The sequence below is a fragment of the Ylistrum balloti genome, unplaced genomic scaffold, assembly GCF_031769215.1.
Source record: "Ylistrum balloti isolate Yb309-2 unplaced genomic scaffold, AGI_CSIRO_Ybal_v1 Utg371290, whole genome shotgun sequence".
Taxonomy (NCBI): Eukaryota; Metazoa; Mollusca; class Bivalvia; order Pectinida; family Pectinidae; genus Ylistrum; species Ylistrum balloti.
The window spans coordinates 41435-62461 of NW_026782692.1; positions in this window are offsets into that span (position 1 = coordinate 41435).

Here is a 21027-nt window from a genome sequence, read left to right on the forward strand (position 1 = left end):
CACTCAATTTTGATCAATGAGAAGCCACCTGTTGCCTTAGCATGTTTGTCATGTCAATTAAAATATGCGTTTCCATAGTAACTGGGAAACACCTAATGTATTACTCATTTAATTAGTTGATCATAACCACATAATTGATAAACTGTGTTGAATGACCAAGGAGTAATGGTCATTTACAATTTCCAGAGTAACCAAAATTTCATGGAAACAGTTGTAAGCACAATCACATTTCGTCCTTTATAGTTATATGAAGTTTCATTGGAATCGATTAACCTGGTTAGTAGAGTTCAGCAAACAGTATTTGCAGACAGAAACATCACTTGACTCTGCAACAGAACCCGGTGATATTCATTATCAGTTCCTAAAACATCTACCAGAGTCATCATAAGCAAAACTTCTTGATATCTTTAATTATATTTTTAGATCAAGTAATGTCATGGAGAATGGCAACTGTGATTCCTATTCCTAAACAGGGTAAATATACAACAGATCCCTCCAGTTACCGCCCAATATCACTTACGAGTTGCGTTTGTAAAACTATAGAGCGTATGATAAATTCAAGATAAATTTGGTTTCTGGAATCCAATCGCATAATATCACCCCTACAAAGCGGATTTAGATCTATGCGAGGTACCAACGATCATTTGGTTAGTCATGAAACCTTTGTGCGTGAGGCTTTCCTAAAGAAGGAGCACTTGGTTGTTGATTTCTTCGATTTTGAAAAGGCTTACGGCACAAAGTGGAAATACGGCATAATAAAAGTTCTGCACGATAGAGGTATTCGAGGTAATATACCAAATTTTATTTCAAATTTTCTATCAGATAGAGTATTTCAAATCCGGAATAGAACGACCCTTTCCGATTTTCCTCAGCAGGAAATGGGAGTACCACAAGGTAGCATTCTCTAGCTTACTTTTTTACTTAAAATTAACAGTATTGTCAAAACATTACCCCATCAATGGAGGGCACTCTTTAAGTCGATAGCTTCATTCCATAATATCGATCAAAGCATATGAATGCCATCGAAAGACAACTACAACAATGTTTGAATCAACTACAAATTTTACAATTAAAACAGATTGTATGCATTTTTGCCAAATTCGGAAACAACACAGCGATCAAATCCGTCTCTCCGTGGTTTATCCATTCCGATTGTTGAGCAAACCAAATTATATTCGACAGGAAATTGTCGTTCCTTCCACATATCAAATACCTTAAAGCCAAATGCCTTAAGGTACTGAATATTCTCAAGGAGGTGTCACACTGGTTTGGGAGATGACAGAAAGTATTGCTATGGCTTTATAGATCTCTTATTAGATCAAAATCTGATTACGGTTCTATTGTGTATGGTTATTATTAATATTATCATTATTGTTGCATTATTAACGGCCCGGCAACACATAAAAGATCATTAGGGACATCAACTTGTAAAACAAACAGCGACCCAAAGGGTAAATAAAATCAACCATACCAAAAAGGTAAAAGACAAATGCTAAACATCTTAAATGGTTATATTAACTCAAAATAATGGAATAGTACGTCATAGTATATTATGTAGATCGACGTCTTTCAGGTAATGTACACTTTTACAAAAAGAGTTTTTTTTTAAGATGTAACGTTAGAATAAAAAACATTCTCGAGTAGACAGAAGGTTAATGCAGACCAATAAAAAAAATTAACGGTGTTTAATGGTCCATCACATCCTATGCACCGAGGATTATCTTCGCCTTTCAACATATATGACAGTGTAAGGTATATATGATCGATCTGAAGACGGGCAAGGACAACAGCGTCTCGGTGGTTGTCTCTATAGCATGGAGACTATTCACCGAAAATGGGTTTTACAGAGTGCAATTTGTTATTTGTATATTGTTTCCATTCCTCCTGCCACAGAGCTGTTAAAATTTGTTTCTTTTGTGTTTGTTTTGTTTTTATTTTTGTTTTTTGTTTTTGTTTTTGCGCTAATATCGCAACATTGCCAAAATTGATACATATACAGGACCAGGCAAGTGGTGACTTAAAAGTGGAATATTGTGTGTAAATGACATTGTCTGATCGAAGTCCGACTTCCCGTGTTCTAACAATAATAATGGAATTATTGTTTCATTATCAATCAATGACAATGAGATAATCTTTTTGTTATAACTGCTACTTCAATTAATTGCATTTCCGTAAGATAAAAACTAAACTTGGGATATTTTCTTTTCATTTTAAGCAACAATTTTACTCTGTTTTCTAAGCATTTTCATTATGCACAATGAGTTCTTTGCACTACCTGTCGATGAGGAAAGGGGAAACATGATATTGCATACATATACTGACAAATATTTTCATTGCATGAATCGAAAGACGCTTATCCATTTGGGTCATCTGGTTTTTTGTTTCTACATACATACTGCAATAATAATATCGTAGTGTCATGCAGACATCTTTATGTGCGCTAAACATGGTAATATCTGTAGGAATCCTCAACAAATCGCCCTGCTTTCCTCTGTTGACATAAAGACAAAATACAAACATGTTAAAATTATCATTTTGAAAACTCACGTTCGATCAAATTAGGTCAAAATATGAACGGAGATGCCTGGAAAACAATAGAATGAAAAATACCAGGCTCCCCGAAAGAGAAAGCGTCATCTACTGTATCACGTTTATGTAAAGCTTTGTTAATTCTGGTAGTAGTATCACCTTCTCAAACCAGAACGATGTAAACAACAACGGATACATCAGGAAACCTAACAAGTACTAATTGTGTTTATATCATATAAATAATATAATAAATGAATATATCTTTTTGACAAAATATCGCCATTGTCTTTATTATTATAAGTAAGAAAATTGTGAGAATTATGATACTGGAAAGCAGCACTGCGATATCGAACCTACTATATGTAAATTCGATAGACATTTCTTAATACACAAGAAACGATTCTATTTTAACAAGTAAAGCTTGGCTTGAAGCATTAAAGAAATGTATTATTCATGTTCAAAGATAACAATGCTTTCAAAACAGTGTAACTTAAAATTAATCTATCTCAACTTAGAGAATCGAAGAAAAAAAATCACATGACTCTCCAACAGAACCTGATGATATTCACTATCAGTTCCTAAAACATCTACTATCTTGTCATTATAAAAAAAAACTTCTTGATATTTTTAATTATATTTTTTAATCGGGAAATGTCCAAAAGTCATGGAAAATAGCAACTGTAATTCCTATCCAAACACAGGGTAAAGCCATGACAGACCCCTCCAGGTACCGCCTAATATCACTGAAGAGTTCCGTTTGTAAAACTCTAGAGCAGATGATAAATTCAAGATTAATTTGGTATCTAGAATACAATCACATAATATCACTTCTACAAAGCGGAATTGGATCTCAGCGATGTAACAACGATCCTTTGGTTAGACTAGTAACCTTTGTGCGCAAGGTTTTTCTAATGAACCGAATTGGAAAAGGCTTATGACAAAACGTGGAAATTTGCCATAATGAAAGATCTCCACGATATCGTACTGGTTGGAGTGCTGATAGAAAAGTTTTGCTTAGACTTTATAGAGCTCCTATTAGATCATAATTAGACTACGATTTCATTGTGAATGGATCTGCCAGAAGAAGGTTTTACGATTCCTCTCCGCTTATATACTAATTACCTGGTAGTTATTAGATTGCGTAAATTCCACTGACGTATAAAATACATATTGAGATAAACATTAAATACGCAAATGTACTTTGATTCTCCAGCAATACAGTCTGCCTGTTAAAATCGCCAAATTTACAGAAATAGTTCTGTGTAGAGTAATTTATATGAATAAAGGTACAGTGGCAACTTGGAGCCAAGGTGCGAACCCATTATGGAAAATTTAAAAATTTGTTTTAAACTTTTACTCGACAATTCAAATCTGAGTCAAATTTTACATGAAAAAACCATGAGAGGTTATCTATATAAATGTAGGTATGGTGAAGATTAAGAACAAAAGAATTAAGCCTTGCACTTCTCCTTCCTACGCAGGATGACATTTCAAATATCAAATGGAGTCAAATGGAGGAGGATAATGATGATTATTTATATGGGCAAAAGACACAAATGTAATATTTCAATACAAATGATGTATAACCAGATAAGGAAATAGACAACTTCGAACAGCTGTTTCACCATTACATGACTAGTCTGTGATTCCATGAATGATAAATATTGAATAATTCCAAAAGAAATATGCCATGACGACAAAGCATTTTAACAGATGAAGATTTCATATGCATAATATTATAGACAGAATTTATCAGAATAGTAATGTCCTTCAATAGCACATATATGTAACACCAATCCTCTCGAACATTAGTATCTTAGTATTAGTATGTTAGTCGATGTTGTTTGCACAAATAGGCATTTAAGACCAATTATTTATAGGCAAATATATAGCGCCCTTTGTGTGCCAAACATGATAAAAAGTATTTGTTTTTAGGGAAAATGCTACAAAACTATTTTGTTCGTGTTTTAAAGAAAGCGTAACATGAACTTTATGATAATAAAGCGTTTTCTATCATGCAATGCAAGGCAAGAAGTCACAGTTTTAAATATAACTGGAACAGGAGATAAACAATTCAATGATTCTGAGAAAGAACAGGCTCGTTTTACATTAAGCGAAATCACATCTTCCTATTGAAGTCCAATCGTAATTATGTGAAAAAAAAATTCAAAACATTATAAAATAGTTTGCTTAAAATTACTAATTAGGAGTCTTTTGCAAAGTAATTTAAATTGAATAACAATACTGTTATGCATCTTTTTAAAGATAACGAAACATGCAAAGGGGGAAAATTTGCTTTGGATTGACGTTTTGATAAAGATATTTATACCTCCAACTTAAGGTTAAGATCTTTTCCTGTGAAGTGATGTGAACAAAAACATGATGACCAAGGACACCACAGCTTGTGAAGAAAGATGAACTGGTATTCTGTGCGCTTCAGCAATATGGTAGTTTTGATTCAAACTCTTCATACGGATCACGTCTTCATCAACACCAACGTTCTGCCCTTCGGATTGTGAGTTTCTTTTCTGATAATTCTAAAACACTTGGCACACATCCCATATTCGTAATCGTCAGTGAAGTTATTGTGATCTGCTTTATAAGCTTCAAGAAACCAGTTGTGTTCGTGATGTTTTTATATGCCCAACAGATGTCTTTGGCTTTATTGTCTCTCCTGAAGAAGGTTGTGCAACCTGCACTTACACATTTACCGTCTTAGTTAGAAATGTAGAAAGTAATGTCAAAAGAACAATTAATGCTATTTGGGTATATAATGTATTGCTGAAAGATCGGTATAGTAACTATAATATTTGACAGGTAAATTCATTCAAGAACATGTCGGCATTACTTGTATGCGTGCTAGGGTATATTATTTATTTAAAAAAAGGCTTATTCCGAAGTGAAGGTTTGGAGTGTAAAAGGGTGTTCTGTTCTGTGCACTATCGTTCACCAAGTCATCTTCTGCATATCATTGTTACTACCAATGTGTCATCACCATATCATCGTCACTACCATTGTGTGATCACCATATCAATGTCACCACCATTGTGATTGCCATATTCTTGTCAAAACCATTGTATCATCACCATGCCATTGCCACCATCATTCAATAATCACCATATCATTGGGGATGCCATCTTTATAAACATAATTCACAAAACTTTAACGGTGGTGTTTGACATTCACTCAATTTTGATCAATGAGAAGCCACCTGTTGCCTTAGCATGTTTGTCATGTCAATTAAAATATGCGTTTCCATAGTAACTGGGAAACACCTAATGTATTACTCATTTAATTAGTTGATCATAACCACATAATTGATAAACTGTGTTGAATGACCAAGGAGTAATGGTCATTTACAATTTCCAGAGTAACCAAAATTTCATGGAAACAGTTGTAAGCACAATCACATTTCGTCCTTTATAGTTATATGAAGTTTCATTGGAATCGATTAACCTGGTTAGTAGAGTTCAGCAAACAGTATTTGCAGACAGAAACATCACTTGACTCTGCAACAGAACCCGGTGATATTCATTATCAGTTACTAAAACATCTACCAGAGTCATCATAAGCAAAACTTCTTGATATCTTTAATTATATTTTTAGATCAAGTAATGTCATGGAGAATGGCAACTGTGATTCCTATTCCTAAACAGGGTAAATATACAACAGATCCCTCCAGTTACCGCCCAATATCACTTACGAGTTGCGTTTGTAAAACTATAGAGCGTATGATAAGTTCAAGATAAATTTGGTTTCTGGAATCCAATCGCATAATATCACCCCTACAAAGCGGATTTAGATCTATGCGAGGTACCAACGATCATTTGGTTAGTCATGAAACCTTTGTGCGTGAGGCTTTCCTAAAGAAGGAGCACTTGGTTGTTGATTTCTTCGATTTTGAAAAGGCTTACGGCACAAAGTGGAAATACGGCATAATAAAAGTTCTGCACGATAGAGGTATTCGAGGTAATATACCAAATTTTATTTCAAATTTTCTATCAGATAGAGTATTTCAAATCCGGAATAGAACGACCCTTTCCGATTTTCCTCAGCAGGAAATGGGAGTACCACAAGGTAGCATTCTCTAGCTTACTTTTTTACTTAAAATTAACAGTATTGTCAAAACATTACCCCATCAATGGAGGGCACTCTTTAAGTCGATAGCTTCATTCCATAATATCGATCAAAGCATATGAATGCCATCGAAAGACAACTACAACAATGTTTGAATCAACTACAAATTTTACAATTAAAACAGATTGTATGCATTTTTGCCAAATTCGGAAACAACACAGCGATCAAATCCGTCTCTCCGTGGTTTATCCATTCCGATTGTTGAGCAAACCAAATTATATTCGACAGGAAATTGTCGTTCCTTCCACATATCAAATACCTTAAAGCCAAATGCCTTAAGGTACTGAATATTCTCAAGGAGGTGTCACACTGGTTTGGGAGATGACAGAAAGTATTGCTATGGCTTTATAGATCTCTTATTAGATCAAAATCTGATTACGGTTCTATTGTGTATGGTTATTATTAATATTATCATTATTGTTGCATTATTAACGGCACGGCAACACATAAAAGATCATTAGGGACATCAACTTGTAAAACAAACAGCGACCCAAAGGGTAAATAAAATCAACCATACCAAAAAGGTAAAAGACAAATGCTAAACATCTTAAATGGTTATATTAACTCAAAATAATGGAATAGTACGTCATAGTATATTATGTAGATCGACATCTTTCAGGTAATGTACACTTTTACAAAAAGAGTTTTTTTTTAAGATGTAACGTTAGAATAAAAAACATTCTCGAGTAGACAGAAGGTTAATGCAGACCAATAAAAAAAATTAACGGTGTTTAATGGTCCATCACATCCTATGCACCGAGGATTATCTTCGCCTTTCAACATATATGACAGTGTAAGGTATATATGATCGATCTGAAGACGGGCAAGGACAACAGCGTCTCGGTGGTTGTCTCTATAGCATGGAGACTATTCACCGAAAATGGGTTTTACAGAGTGCAATTTGTTATTTGTATATTGTTTCCATTCCTCCTGCCACAGAGCTGTTAAAATTTGTTTCTTTTGTGTTTGTTTTGTTTTTATTTTTGTTTTTTGTTTTTGTTTTTGCGCTAATATCGCAACATTGCCAAAATTGATACATATACAGGACCAGGCAATTGGTGACTTAAAAGTGGAATATTGTGTGTAAATGACATTGTCTGATCGAAGTCCGACTTCCCGTGTTCTAACAATAATAATGGAATTATTGTTTCATTATCAATCAATGACAATGAGATAATCTTTTTGTTATAACTGCTACTTCAATTAATTGCATTTCCGTAAGATAAAAACTAAACTTGGGATATTTTCTTTTCATTTTAAGCAACAATTTTACTCTGTTTTCTAAGCATTTTCATTGTGCACAATGAGTTCTTTGCACTACCTGTCGATGAGGAAAGGGGAAACATGATATTGCATACATATACTGACAAATATTTTCATTGCATGAATCGAAAGACGCTTATCCATTTGGGTCATCTGGTTTTTTGTTTCTACATACATACTGCAATAATAATATCGTAGTGTCATGCAGACATCTTTATGTGCGCTAAACATGGTAATATCTGTAGGAATCCTCAACAAATCGCCCTGCTTTCCTCTGTTGACATAAAGACAAAATACAAACATGTTAAAATTATCATTTTGAAAACTCACGTTCGATCAAATTAGGTCAAAATATGAACGGAGATGCCTGGAAAACAATAGAATGAAAAATACCAGGCTCCCCGAAAGAGAAAGCGTCATCTACTGTATCACGTTTATGTAAAGCTTTGTTAATTCTGGTAGTAGTATCACCTTCTCAAACCAGAACGATGTAAACAACAACGGATACATCAGGAAACCTAACAAGTACTAATTGTGTTTATATCGTATAAATAATATAATAAATGAATATATCTTTTTGACAAAATATCGCCATTGTCTTTATTATTATAAGTAAGAAAATTGTGAGAATTATGATACTGGAAAGCAGCACTGCGATATCGAACCTACTATATGTAAATTCGATAGACATTTCTTAATACACAAGAAACGATTCTATTTTAACAAGTAAAGCTTGGCTTGAAGCATTAAAGAAATGTATTATTCATGTTCAAAGATAACAATGCTTTCAAAACAGTGTAACTTAAAATTAATCTATCTCAACTTAGAGAATCGAAAAAAAAAAAAATCACATGACTCTCCAACAGAACCTGATGATATTCACTATCAGTTCCTAAAACATCTACTATCTTGTCATTATAAAAAAAAACTTCTTGATATTTTTAATTATATTTTTTAATCGGGAAATGTCCAAAAGTCATGGAAAATAGCAACTGTAATTCCTATCCAAACACAGGGTAAAGCCATGACAGACCCCTCCAGGTACCGCCTAATATCACTGAAGAGTTCCGTTTGTAAAACTCTAGAGCAGATGATAAATTCAAGATTAATTTGGTATCTAGAATACAATCACATAATATCACTTCTACAAAGCGGAATTGGATCTCAGCGATGTAACAACGATCCTTTGGTTAGACTAGTAACCTTTGTGCGCAAGGTTTTTCTAATGAACCGAATTGGAAAAGGCTTATGACAAAACGTGGAAATTTGCCATAATGAAAGATCTCCACGATATCGTACTGGTTGGAGTGCTGATAGAAAAGTTTTGCTTAGACTTTATAGAGCTCCTATTAGATCATAATTAGACTACGATTTCATTGTGAATGGATCTGCCAGAAGAAGGTTTTACGATTCCTCTCCGCTTATATACTAATTACCTGGTAGTTATTAGATTGCGTAAATTCCACTGACGTATAAAATACATATTGAGATAAACATTAAATACGCAAATGTACTTTGATTCTCCAGCAATACAGTCTGCCTGTTAAAATCGCCAAATTTACAGAAATAGTTCTGTGTAGAGTAATTTATATGAATAAAGGTACAGTGGCAACTTGGAGCCAAGGTGCGAACCCATTATGGAAAATTTAAAAATTTGTTTTAAACTTTTACTCGACAATTCAAATCTGAGTCAAATTTTACATGAAAAAACCATGAGAGGTTATCTATATAAATGTAGGTATGGTGAAGATTAAGAACAAAAGAATTAAGCCTTGCACTTCTCCTTCCTACGCAGGATGACATTTCAAATATCAAATGGAGTCAAATGGAGGAGGATAATGATGATTATTTATATGGGCAAAAGACACAAATGTAATATTTCAATACAAATGATGTATAACCAGATAAGGAAATAGACAACTTCGAACAGCTGTTTCACCATTACATGACTAGTCTGTGATTCCATGAATGATAAATATTGAATAATTCCAAAAGAGATATGCCATGACGACAAAGCATTTTAACAGATGAAGATTTCATATGCATAATATTATAGACAGAATTTATCAGAATAGTAATGTCCTTCAATAGCACATATATGTAACACCAATCCTCTCGAACATTAGTATCTTAGTATTAGTATGTTAGTCGATGTTGTTTGCACAAATAGGCATTTAAGACCAATTATTTATAGGCAAATATATAGCGCCCTTTGTGTGCCAAACATGATAAAAAGTATTTGTTTTTAGGGAAAATGCTACAAAATTATTTTGTTCTTGTTTTAAAGAAAGCGTAACATGAACTTTATGATAATAAAGCGTTTTATATCATGCAATGCAAAGCAAGAAGTCACAGTTTTAAATATAACTGGAACAGGAGATAAACAATTCAATGATTCTGAGAAAGAACAGGCTCGTTTTACATTAAGCGAAATCACATCTTCCTATTGAAGTCCAATCGTAATTATGTGAAAAAAAAATTCAAAACATTATAAAATAGTTTGCTTAAAAAAATTAGTCTTTTGCAAAGTAATTTAAATTGAATAACAATACTGTTATGCATCTTTTTAAAGATAACGAAACATGCAAAGGGGGGAAATTTGCTTTGGATTGACGTTTTGATAAAGATATTTATACCTCCAACTTAAGGTTAAGATCTTTTCCTGTGAAGTGATGTGAACAAAAACATGATGACCAAGGACACCACAGCTTGTGAAGAAAGATGAACTGTTATTCTGTGCGCTTCAGCAATATGGTAGTTTTGATTTAAACTCTTCATACGGATCACGTCTTCATCAACACCAACGTTCTGCCCTTCGGATTGTGAGTTTCTTTTCTGATAATTCTAAAACACTTGGTACACATCCCATATTCGTAATCGTCAGTAAAGTTATTGTGATCTGCTTTATAAGCTTCAAGAAACCAGTTGTGTTCGTGATGTTTTTATATGTCCAACAGATGTCTTTGGCTTTATTGTCTCTCCTGAAGACGGTCGTGCAACCTGCACTTACACATTTACCGTCTTAGTTAAAAATGTAGAAAGTAATGTCAAAAGAACAATTAATGCTATTTGGGTATATAATGTATTGCTGAAAGATCGGTATAGTAACTATAATATTTGACAGGTAAATCCGTTCAAGAACATGTCGGCATTACTTGTATGCGTGCTAGGGTATATTATTTATTTAAAAAAAGGCTTATTCCGAAGTGAAGGTTTGGAGTGTAAAAGGGTGTTCTGTTCTGTGCATTATCGTTCACCAAGTCATCTTCTGCATATCATTGTTACTACCAATGTGTGATCACCATATCAATGTCACCACCATTGTGTAATTGCCATATTCTTGTCAAAACCATTGTATCATCACCATGCCATTGCCACCATCATTCAATAATCACCATATCATTGGGCATGCCATCTTTATAAACATAATTCACAAAACTTTAACGGTGGTGTTTGACATCCACTACGCCCATATCAATCATTCAAAATCGAGTAATATCTCAATTTTGATCAATGAGAAGCCACCTTTTGCCTTAGCATGTTTGTCATGTCAATTAAAATATGCGTTTCCATAGTAACTGGGAAACACCTAATGTATTACTCATTTGATTAGTTGATCATAACCATATAATTGATAAACTGTGTTGAATGACCAAGGAGTAATGGTCATTTACAATTTCCAGAGTAACCAAAATTTCATGGAAACAGTTGTAAGCACAATCACATTTCGTCCTTTATAGTTATATAAAGTTTCATTGGAATCGATTAACCGGGTTACTAGAGTTCAGCAAACAGTATTTGCAGACAGAAACAGCACTTGACTCTGCAACAGAACCCGGTGATATTCATTATCAGTTCCTAAAACATCTACCAGAGTCATCATAAGCAAAACTTCTTGATATCTTTAATTATATTTTTAGATCAAGTAATGTCCCAAAATCATGGAGAATGGCAACTGTGATTCCTATCCCTAAACAGGGTAAATATACAACAGATCCCTCCAGTTACCGCCCAATATCACTTACGAGTTGCGTTTGTAAAACTATAGAGCGGATGATAAATTCAAGATAAATTTGGTTTCTGGAATCCAATCGCATAATATCACCCCTACAAAGCGGATTTAGATCTATGCGAGGTACCAACGATCATTTGGTTAGTCATGAAACCTTTGTGTGTGAGGCTTTCCTAAAGAAGGAGCACTTGGTTGTTGATTTCTTCGATTTTGAAAAGGCTTACGACACAAAGTGGAAATACGGCATAATAAAAATTCTGCACGATAGAGGTATTCGAGGTAATATACCAAATTTTATTTCAAATTTTCTATCAGATAGAGTATTTCAAATCCGGAATAGAACGACCCTTTCCGATTTTCCTCAGCAGGAAATGGGAGTACCACAAGGCAGCATTCTCTAGCTTACTTTTTTACTTAAAATTAACAGTATTGTCAAAACATTACCCCCATCAATGGAGGGCACTCTTTTAAGTCGATAGCTTCATTCCATAATATCGATCAAAGCATATGAATGTCATCGAAAGACAACTACAACAATGTTTGAATCGACTACAAATTTTACAATTAAAACAGATTGTATGCATTTTTGCCAAATTCGGAAACAACACAGCGATCAAATCCGTCTCTCCGTGGTTTATCCATTCCGATTGTTGAGCAAACCAAATTATATTCGACAGGAAATTGTCGTTCCTTCCGCATATCAAATACCATAAAGCCAAATGCCTTAAGGTACTGAATATACTCAAGGAGGTTTCACACTGGTTTGGGAGATGACAGAAAGTATTGCTATGGCTTTATAGATCTCTTATTAGATCAAAATCTGATTACGGTTCTATTGTGTATGGTTATTATTAATATTATCATTATTGTTGCATTATTAACGGCCTGGCAACACATAAAAGATCATTAGGGACATCAACTTGTAAAACAAACAGCGACCAAAAGGGGAAATAAAATCAAACATACCAAAAAGGTAAAAGACAAATGCTAAACACCTTAAATGGTTATATTAACACAAAATAATGAAATGGTACGTCATAGTATATTATGTAGATCGACATCTTTCAGGTAATGTACACTTTTACAAAAAGAGTTTTTTTTAAGATGTAACGTTAGAATAAAAAACATTCTCGAGTAGACAGAAGGTTAATGCAGACCAATAAAACAAATTAACGGTGTTTAATGGTCCATCACATCCTATGCACCGAGGATTATCTTCGCCTTTCAACATATATGACAGTGTAAGGTATATATGATCGATCTGAAGACGGGCAAGGACAACAGCGTCTCGGTGGTTGTCTCTATAGCATGGAGACTATTCACCGAAAATGGGTTTTACAGAGTGCAATTTGTTATTTGTATATTGTTTCCATTCCTCCTGCCACAGAGCCGTTAAAATTTGTTTCTTTTGTGTTTGTTTTGTTTTTGTTTTTGTTTTTTTGTTTTTTTGTTGTTTTTTTTTTTTTGCGCTGATATCGCAACATTGCCAAAATTAATACATATACAGGACCAGGCAAGTGGTGACTTAATAGTGAAATATTGTGTGTAAATGACATTGTCTGATCGAAGTCCGACCTCCCGTGTGCTAACAATAATAATGGAATTATTGTTTCATTATCAATCAATGACAATGAGATAATCTTTTTGTTATAACTGCTACTTCAATTAATTGCATTTCCGTAAGATAAAAACTAAACTTGGGATATTTTCTTTTCATTTTAAGCAACAATTTTACTCTGTTTTCTAAGCATTTTCATTATGCACAATGAGTTCTTTGTACTACCTGTCGATGAGGAAAGGGGAAACATGATATTGCATACATATACTGACAAATATTTTCATTGCATGAATCGAAAGACGCTTATCCATTTGGGTCATCTGGTTTTTTGTTTCTACATACATACTGCAATAATAATATCGTAGTGTCATGCAGACATCTTTATGTGCGCTAAACATGGTAATATCTGTAGGAATCCTCAACAAATCGCCCTGCTTTCCTCTGTTGACATAAAGACAAAATACAAACATGTTAAAATTATCATTTTGAAAACTCAAGTTCGATCAAATTAGGTCAAAATATGAACGGAGATGCCTGGAAAACAATAGAATGAAAAATACCAGGCTCCCCGAAAGAGAAAGCGTCATCTACTGTATCACGTTCATGTAAAGCTTTGTTAATTCTGGTAGTAGTATCACCTTCTCAAACCAGAACGATGTAAACAACAACGGATACATCAGGAAACCTAACAAGTACTAATTGTGTTTATATCGTATAAATAATATAATAAATAAATATATTTTTTTGACAAAATATCGCCATTGTCTTTATTATTATAAGTAAGTAAATTGTGAGAATTATGATACTGGAAAGCAGCACTGCGATATCGAACCTACTATATGTAAATTCGATAGACATTTCTTAATACACAAGAAACGATTCTATTTTAACAAGTAAAGCTTGGCTTGAAGCATTAAAGAAATGTAATATTCATGTTCAAAGATAACAATGCTTTCAAAACAGTGTAACTTAAAATTAATCTATCTCAACTTAGAGAATCGAAAAAAAAATCACATGACTCTGCAACAGAACCTGATGATATTCACTATCAGTTCCTAAAACATCTACTATCTAGTCATTATAAAAAAAACTTCTTGATATTTTTAATTATATTTTTTAATCGGGAAATGTCCAAAAGTCATGGAAAATAGCAACTGTAATTCCTATCCAAACACAGGGTAAAGCCATGACAGAACCCTCCAGGTACCGCCTAATATCACTGAAGAGTTCCGTTTGTAAAACTCTAGAGCAGATGATAAATTCAAGATTAATTTGGTATCTAGAATACAATCACATAATATCACTTCTACAAAGCGGAATTGGATCTCAGCGATGTACCAACGATCCTTTGGTTAGACTAGTAACCTTTGTGCGCAAGGTTTTTCTAATGAACCGAATTGGAAAAGGCTTATGACAAAACGTGGAAATTTGCCATAATGAAAGATCTCCACGATATCGTACTGGTTGGAGTGCTGATAGAAAAGTTTTGCTTAGACTTTAGAGAGCTCCTATTAGATCAAAATTAGACTACGATTTCATTGTGAATGGATCTGCTAGACCTTCCTATCTTAAATTATCAGACACTGTTCATCACCAGGGCTCTAACAGCTTTTAAGACCACACCTACATCAAGCTTCTATGTAGAGGCTAACGAACCATCACTATATAGCCGTGAAAATAAATTAGCGTTGCAGTACACGATTCAGCTAAAAATCAGATCTATCAAATCCTGCCTTCTCACTCGTGTTGTCATATACAACATTGTTTCAAAACCAACTAAAGATCATTCCACCCTTTGATATTCGGATTTCCACCTTTTTTTTTTTAACAAAACGCAAATATTGATTTTGACCAATTTCAGTAATTCGGAACGTTAGAAATTCCACACTGGCTCCTGAATTTTAAAACACAATATTGTCCAGTACCTTCAGGTATCTGTCGTTTTGTTTACCGTGTTCTGTGATAGGAATCATTGTTGACTTTTTCCATGACTTAAAAATCTAAAAATATAATCAAATTATCAAAATGTTTCTCTTATGTTTTAAGAACTGATAGTGAATATCGTCCTGTTGCAGACTCATGTGAATTTTGAGATTTGAATTATGCCATGATCATCAAACATGGCAGGACCACAGTGATTAATATAAAGGGCGATATAGTGACCAGTAGGAGCCAAGGGTCACGGCTAGTTGAGGAAGATTTGGATAGTATTCTCTCTCATATATATAATATAAACTGGCAATCACTTCCAAAAGAATGTTTTATTATTAACGTTTATTTTTGACATTTGATATTTTGTGAAGAACATTTACAATTTCTGTGTATTTTGGTCAAATGAACAATTGGGTTCACTTCCATCTTTCATTGTGGTCATTTTAATTAACATAACTGATCTGTGCATGATAGGAAATTGGAAATACCAAATTGCATTATCAACGGCTTGGAAACTGCATATTCATGAATCACTGACTACTGAACACATTTTTAAAGATAATAAAATTGCATATCACCAGCTGTAAAGGGAAGTCAAAACGTATATACCTATAGTCAAGGTGTGGGTTTGAATTAGTCTATCCCTTCTTGTTTTCTTTTCAGCGCGCGTACAGATAATTGAAAAGCAAAAGCAAAACCTACAGTGATCTTCATATCCCGATCCCTTGTAACAGAGAAAACATGGAAAATAAAATAGTCTAAGTATTGATAATGATATAACACACATGGGCATTAGAATTGTAAAAAGTTTGAAAGACATCGGTTGGACAGTTTTTTTGAGGTATTTCCATCGTATCTCTTGCCGATTGTTTCCTTAACGTTGAAAACGTGTGACTTTTGTATGCATAATTGCATATATATAATCTATCACGATAATAATTTCCTTTAATAGCACAAACCTGTAAGATCAATCATCTGGAACCATAGTATCTTAATGTTGGTCGATGTTGTTTGCACCGAAAGAGTAGAATTCAATCAAAATTTTGAGAGAAAAATGGGGTTTAGAAATGGCCATAGAAGCAAATACAACAGCATGTATGTGCTATTGTAGCCTCTGCAGGTACACAGAGACATTTTATCCATAAAATGGACGGTTTTACCGCGAATTCGTTTAATCATATCCCATACCTTTTTGGTGAATGTAATTTATACCAAGAACATCAAAAGGAGAGAACAAATATAGTCCCGAATATTGTACAAGACATACCAAAGTAATATTCATTTCAATATAAATAATGTAGAATCATATATGGAAATAAAAAAAATACTTCAAACAGCTGTTTCACCATTTTTTGATTCCATGAATAATGGATATTGAATAATTTAAAAATGAAATGTGCAATATCGACAAGACAGTTTCATATGCATAATTTCACATTTGAAATTTATCAGAGTAATAATTCATCTCCTTGAATGGGACATTCATGTAAAAGCAATCCTCTCAAACCTTAGTAGCTTAATGCGGATCGATGTTGTTTGCACCGAAAGAGTAAAATTAAAGTAAAATGTTGAGACAAAAGTTGGATTTCAAATTGGCCAAAGAAGCATATACAATAGTTTATGTTTGCTTTTGGTAGTCGTACATTTGCAAATAGGCATTAAAGACCAAACATAAACAGAAATATAGTGGCCTTTACAAACCAAAAAATGCACAGTTTGTTTAGATAATGTTACCATATCATATAATTAAACATGAAAATGTTGATAATACCATATTTAAATTCATAAAGATGTCATGGATTTTGAGAAAGCGCAATGATTAGGCGAATCTCGTCAAGATATTTTAAAATATATATGCAATGAGGATACAATTTTTAACTTACATCAAGCCCTCTTCCCACAAAATACATAACACACCTAAAATGTACATACAATGACGTACATCTATATATGTTTATTTATGTGAGAATAGGTAGCGATTAGATCTAAATGCATGTATAAAGATGTTGAGTTGGTGAATCTCTCCCGATACATCAGTCAGCCTCTGTTCCATTCGTCCCGTTCATATTATCTTTCTTTGATTTGATTTCTTCTTCCTTTCACGGACCTCCCAACAACCCTCTCCCCTTGGTACCGTTTAGTACTATCCACCACTCTATCCAAGGTAGAAGAGTATTCACGAAATGATTGAAAATAAACCTATCCGAAAATCAATAATATTGTAGTATATAGCCTTTTCATTATAGTAATAGATAATGGCTATGATGATATCATATTAACATAAATTGCCAAGGCATAAAAAGTGGATTATTGGTTCATCGTATGTATTATACCTGTTCGTTTTATAACATTTCAAACTACAGAATGATCTAATATATAGATATTTTGATAAGAACAAAAACTTTTGCCGACTGCAGTCAAAGTATGAATGTAATTGTGTGTCAATTTAGATATGAAGTATTTTTCTTTCATCATTCACGGTTCAGACGTAGAAATCAGCTCATAAACCAAAATATCACTCACGACCAGTTTTTTTTTTAAAAACACAAGATGTGTTTATGAGACACTATGCCTGTGGCTGCAATTTATTTGTGAAACACGTATGTCATCATTGTGCTTTAGTTAACTTCTTGTGGCTTTATGTGGCTTTATATTTCTATATTTATATCTTTTATAAAGTGATAGCCAAGTCGTACTTCCCGACTTTAAATTTTGTGATTTGTGGCGATACTTCATGCATTTAGTTAAAATCTAGCCATAAATCCCAATCCCTTTCGTCTTAAGGCTTCCTCAAACCAATTTCTGCTATATATGTTGTTTCCCAAGAGAGGAGGCAGTCAGTTTATATAGAACTGGTTATTGAATTAATATAATATTTCTGTCCTCTTTTCGTCCATACTGTTAAGACTTTCTACTGCACACATCCCCTGTCTAAGTCATCATGAGATTTGTACATTTGTGTTTTGTTAACAAACTTAAAGAACTACTGTTCGAATATAAAAGTGATTTTCGAGGCAGTTTGATTTAACGGTAATTATTCGATCGCGGATGTAGCAAAAAATCAATCCTCAGTGATTATTTAGATGATATTGATACGTGGTATCAAGATCTCTTCACGCTCTTGTGATTTTTGTCCTACTTATTGCTGATGACGTATATTCAAGATTAATACTTTTCGTTTGTACACCCTTTTGCAATAGTATATGCTTACGTTAAACGCCTCACGCAGTGGCGAGTGGTGTGTCTCGGGCAATAAAGTTCACCCGAATACGGTTAAACACGTGACAGGTCCAGATCCATACTAGCTTGGGCGCCCGTTTTAACACACTTAGTCTTTACATTTTGTTGAAAAATGAGAGTAATACATATGAAATGGACATTAAACAGATTAACGAGATTTATGAATTCACAGTACCTTTCTCGATTTCAATTAATAATGTTGTATTTGTTTTACGTTCTGTGTGTGATGTAATTTAGGTAATATTGTTGCCCCAAAAGAGAAATGAATGTGACAAATTCAATTGTCTGTACGGTTGTGTTTACTTCATATATGTTTTCATATAAGCATCTAACGGACATTTGTGTCTGTTAGCATACAATGGGTGTACCTACTCAGAGGCAACTGTGGACGCAATTTCAATAGCAATCAAAATATAAAAATCACACAAAAGTTTAATACCTATATCTAGCAACATGCAAAACATCAATTTGATTGATCGACCGAAAAGTATTTCAATGCACCGTTGAAGTTAACGTTAATCATGATAATAGAGTACACAAAACCGGAGGAGTAAAGCTTACGAATATAGGCAATACTTATAATTTGTAAGTTCAGTACGTTATAATAAAGTAATAAGTATTTGAAAAATTAAAGTAGAACCCTCAGCCATTCTTTAGAAAGTTATCAGGCTTTGCGAAGAAGACGCAATTCTACATAAGAACCTGCATTTTCCCATAGCAATTAAGAAATATACTGATGACGAAATAATGAAAATAAACGGGTTTCTGGTTGACAACATTTTCGTCGAGTTTCGTGGTAACAGTTTCAAATTCAAATTATCATTTTCGAAATCTTTTTTTTAACTGATGAGTAGACTGTTTGATGCTAAACATATACAAAATGCGAGAAATATTTGATTCAGTCTCTTGGCATTTCATTGAGGAAGTATTTTTTTAACCTTTCGAGTATTTCGAAAAGTGTTCTGCCATAAATCAGGACGATAACGTTTTTTTTTTTTTTTTTTTGTTTTGCTATCAGTATTCAACGCCAAGATGAAACGATTGCCGCATATCTCTTAACACTTTTTGCTTAAGTACCTGTAACAAAAATAAGAAATGACTATATTTGGAGAATTAAGGCAGAAATTATTAATTTTACCTTCAGCTTTTATGCCATATCCCCCAGCTCGGAATGTTCCCATAAATGATTTTAATTTGATGTCCATATCCATCTTTTTTATATAGAAATCTACTTAATCATGCATTTTCATGTTTTTAATGGCATAACAAACAAGAAATTTCCAAAAAAGAGAGGAGTTCGTAATATCAAACGCTAAGTCGATTAAACCTTACGACCACAGAGCACTTGTCCATATGTCAGTTGCTTATATTGAGAGAAAAAAAAAACGATTACATTGAACACGCCAATATTCGAATAAAATATTTCATCTTTTTAAGAAACATTACCATACAGCTCCGTCGTTTTATTTAAAAATGTTCAAATCAATTATTTTCGCCGGCCTCTGTTGTTGTCTCGTTGGTGTTAGACCTTCTGACACTCAAGGCAATATATATGGTTTACCTTTGGTAGGTAAGTCGGTGACTTGTAATGTATATCCTACTGGCGTATCCAGATGACCTCCTAAACCAGTCGCCTGGAAATAAATGTTTTTTTTTTTTTTTTTTGTCGACTATTGGCATTTTTCACCGTCAATGATTTTGCTGCGTGAATGTTAGTGCAAATTTATTGATGTGGGACTGAAAATGCTTTAGCTCTGATCTGATGAATATTGTTGATCTTTTTGTTATTCAACTCATTTGTGATGTCATTAAGTCCTGACAGTTTCTCTGATATATGGCCCTTACATGAATGACACGTTCGCAAACACTTTTTTTCTGGTAATCATAAAGTAGATATGGAGAGATTAATCAGATGTTATATAGAGGTAGTACATAAAAAACATTTTAGGAAAAACTATCATAGACATGAAAGCTATCAAATTTATTTTATTGTTTTAGTACTTTTATCCACAGAAAAATTTATGACGACTATATCATTATTATTGTAAGTATGGTATGCCTTTAATACAAATTATATATTTGGAAATGTTTACCTTGATTATCATTTTTATCACATGCATGATGCCATTACCTTCTGTCAAACATATATATATATATGAATTCAATGTTAAATTTAGACATGTCTATGTGTCATAATGAAAATAAGTATATAAAGTATTAATAGATAGCTGATAGTTGATAGACATGCTTTTGTAAGACTTTATAGAGCTCTCATTAGATCAAAATTCCCTTGTGACCATAAATCAAGCAAAAAGCAAGTTAAAGCCAAATTCATGATATAGTATCAATGTATATA